Here is a 4,252-nt window from a genome sequence, read left to right as displayed (position 1 = left end):
AGGAAGACGAGTGCAGATGGTTGGGGAAGACTCAGGTGTAGTTTTTTCAGTTATAGCAATGCTTATTTTGTTTATTTAAAAAAAGGTCTTGGGCTGGAGAGATGGCTCAGCGGTTAAGGGCATTGCCTGCTCTTCCAAAGGTCCTGAGTTCAATTCCCAGCAACCACATGGTGGCTCACAACCATCTGTAATGAGATCTGGTGCCCTCTTCTGGCCTACACACAGACAGAATATTGTATACATAATAAATAAATAAATATTTAAAAAAATAAAGAAGCTGCTTTGGGCCTATTGCAGCACAGAGTAGGGCAAGATAGGAGTTCCAAGCAGTTAGAGGAGGAGAGAGTAGGTGGAGTCGATGAGATCTTCTTGGCATCATCAACTTAAATGAGAAAAGTCATTTAAGCTATATATGAACATTTATACACAGAATTGTGTGTCATATGTATGTGTGTATATATATGGTAAATACTTAATAGTGTGGTTCATTGTGGCTTTTTCAGACTTCCTTGTTATTTTCCCCACCTCCCTCCTGTATTCACTTCCCTTCCCCTCCTTCTTAAAGAGCCTCCCTTTCAGATCAATGCTATCCCCATCTTTACTGACCCCTAACCCCCTAATCCAAGCAGTGGTCCCGTTTTACTTTCCTGGTCTCTGTATTTATTGCATGGATTTACATCTATAGATTTGAAGCTCGGGGCTTCCAGCGAGAAAGAAGATACAACATTTGCCTTTCTGGGTCTGGGTTACCTCTTTCAATATGGTCTTTTCTAGTTCCGTTCATTTATTTGCAAAGTTTATTATTTCATTCTTCTTTGCAGCTGAATGGTATTTCATATGTACATATGCCTCATTTTCGTTATTTATCTTGTACCCTGAATCGATTTTGTGTAGCCAGGTTGTTCTCCTTTTCTTAGCTATAGTGAAGAGAGCAGCAATGGACGTGGCTGAGCAAGTATCTATGGAATAGGATGTCAAGTCCTTTGGTACAGCTTGGTTATATGGTAGGATATTTTAGATTTTTGAGGATTCACCCTGGTCTTCACAGTGGTTGCCCCAGTTTACAATGCCCCCAGCAGTGAATAGGAATCCCCCTTTCCTTGTGTCCCCTCCTGCAGCACGCCGCTCCCGCCAGCAGAAGAGACGACTGCAACAGGATTCTTCTCAGAACACACTTTATTGGAGCACTTACACTTGAGGTTGTAAAGAGGCAAAAGACCCCGTCCCTGTGATGCAGAAGAATATATACGGTGCCAGACAAAGCCCTGACGTGTCATCAACCCAATGGCTCATGCCAGAATGGAGTGATCGTGCCAGATTATGATTGGCCAGATCGGATGGCCTGATCGAAATACTCCCGGCGTTGGGGGGGGGGAGCTCGCACGCATGCGCTGTGTGCGCGCATGCGCACAAGTTGTCTGTCAAGTTGCGCACAAGCTGTCAAGTTTGACGTGGAACAGCAAATGGCGCCCAGGCTCCGTGCCCCTGACATGACAGCGCCATGGTGCGCGCTACACCCTCCAGCATTTGCTGTCTGCTGTTTCACTGATCTTTGCAGAATGACTTGGGTAAAATGTTTTCATTTAATTTCCCTAAGTTCTAGTGATTATAAGCACTGAGATATTTCTTAGCTATTTTTTTTTCTTCTTTTGAGAACTGTATTCAGGTACTGGGTCCATATTTCAAATGGCTCATTTTCTTTCTTTGACTTTTTGTCTTTTTTAATTCTTTGTATGTTCTAGATATTAATGCCCTGGCAGCGCATAACCGGCAAAGATCCTCCTCCCTTCTGTAACTCTTTTTCACCATGTTGGTTGTTACAAGAGAGAAAGACCAAGTAATATACAAAGGCCAGACATGTATCAGGGGTGTCTCTGAATGGAGGTTTTGAGAAACCATTGTGTGAAGTTGTTAGGTGAAGCCTGGGTTGTGTTGGAGACCCTGTGATGTTGAAGATGTCAGAGTCACAGGCTACCTGTCAAGGAAAACGGATAATAGGGAGAGAAACCAGTTCAGAAGAAAGAAGCGTGCTGCAGTCAACTCAGCTGAAAGGAGTTGGAGATGGGCCGTGGTAGCACATGAACTTAATCCCAGCACTTGGGAGGAAGAGGCAGGCAGATCTCAGTGAGTTTAGGACCAGCCTGGTCTGCAAAGCAAGTTCCAGGACAACCAAGGCTGTTACACAGAGAAACCCTGTTTCCAAAAAACAAAACAGATATTTAATGTTTGAGAGAATGTGAAGTAAGGGAACACTCATCGATTGGTGGTAGGGGTGCAAACTTGAACAGCCACTATGGAAATCAGTGTAGCAGTTTCTCAGGAAGCTGGCAATAGATCCACCTCAAGATCCAGCAATACCACTCTTGGGCATGTACCCAAAGGACTCTACAGCCTATCAGAGAAACCTATTCATCCATGTTTGCTGCTGCTCTATTCATAATAGCCAGAAATTAGAAACATCCTAGATGTCCATCAATGGACGAAAGATAAAGTGGTACATTTAAACAACGGAATATTAATCAACTGTTAAATAATTTCTTGAAATTGTGATTTTTTGCAGGTAAATGGAAGTGACCAGAAAAAAAAATCATCTTGAGTGATATAACCTAGACCCCAAAAGACAAATACATATTCTCTTACATTTGTATGTTAGCTGTTACCTTTTCCATAAACAGGCTACAATCCTTACAACCACAGAGGTCAGATGGGGCATATTATTTATACCGCTCCAAGGGGCACAATTATGATTATGAGTCCTAAAACATGAGGGAGTTACCCAGCTGAGCTTGTAGGACCATTAAGATGTGACATGAGAGGCTGGAGAGATGGCTCAGTGGTTAAGAGCATTGCCTGCTCTTCCAAAGGTCCTGAGTTCAATTCCCAGCAACCACATGGTGGCTCACAACCATCTGTAATGGGGTCTGGTGCCCTCTTCTGGCCTGCAGGCATACACACAGAATATTGTATACATAATAAATAAACATTAAAAAAAAAAGATGTGACATGAGGATTCCATGCATCTTTTTCAGCTTTGGAGACAGAGGATAGATGCTATGCCCCCCAAACTATGGGAAGGTCCTAGCAGCTAGAAGTAAAAAGGAGCAGACTCTTCCCTAAAGCCCCCAGAGGAGATGCAGCCCTTGATCTCAGCCCTGTAAAATCCAGTCTGGACTTCCGACCTACAGCAGAGGAAGATGGCAAATGCATACAACAGACAGCTGTCATTCATTGTGGGAGCAAAGTGAGTCTATGCTAAGGGACGACGGCATGATTTTATCTGAAGAGCATAAGAGATGATTTTATGAAAGTTGTGGTGGTTTGAATCAGAATAGACCTCATAGATTCACATATTTAAATGCTTGGTCACCTAAGAGTGGTGTGGCCTTGTTGGAGAAAGTGTGTCCCTGGGTGTGGGCTTTGAGGTTTCATATGCTCAGAACAGGCCCAGTGTCTCTCCTTCCTGCCTGCTGCCTGCTGCTCCAGACGAGAACTCTCAGCTCCTTCCCCAGCACCATGTCTGCAGCCACGCCTCCATGCTTCCCTTCATGACCGGAATGGACTAAACCTCTGAACTGTAAGCCAGCCCCAATTAAACATTTTCCTTTATAAGAATTTCCATGGTCATGGTGTCTCTTCACAGCAATAGAAACTCAAACTAAGACAAAAATTTTTAATAAATATAAACATAAAATTGTATTAAATTATTGTTCTAGTAATACATATCAAATCTTCATTAATAGGCTTACTTGGTGTAAAATCCACACAATTTACAATGAAGTCATGTGAACACCGATTTACATAAATCTGAACTTTTAATTTTTTGGTATTCAATAAATCTTGCTAGGTAATTTCATGTTAATAAAAATGTGTTCTCATATCCTGTGCCCTCCTGACTGCCAATATTTCAAACGTATTACAGGTAAATTTACATACATGCATATTTAAGGCTGTTGTAAAACACTCGCTATTGCAAACTGGATTTAAACAACTGTGGGTTTTTGTTGTTTTTTGTTTTTTGTTTTTTTTTTTTTTGTCAAAAATAAATTTGATTCCGAAGTTCCTCCAAACCACAAAAGAACGTGACAGAAGTGACCCTGGCGCTCCTGGGAAGCCACACTTCATTATGCAAGCCTCTACTGCATCCGTCTTATCTGAGAGGCAGGGCCTGACAAGTTAATTAACGTGTCTTTGCTCTCACCTCAGTGCTTCTGCCAGTCCAACCCTCTTCACTCCCTAGAGCAGTGTCTGCCTC

The sequence above is a fragment of the Alexandromys fortis genome, unplaced genomic scaffold, assembly GCF_014885135.2.
Source record: "Alexandromys fortis isolate MF-2015 unplaced genomic scaffold, M_Fortis_MF-2015_v1.1 scaffold_2_26212498_36691700, whole genome shotgun sequence".
NCBI classification, from domain to species: Eukaryota; Metazoa; Chordata; class Mammalia; order Rodentia; family Cricetidae; genus Alexandromys; species Alexandromys fortis.
Note: the sequence above shows the minus strand (reverse complement) of the source record.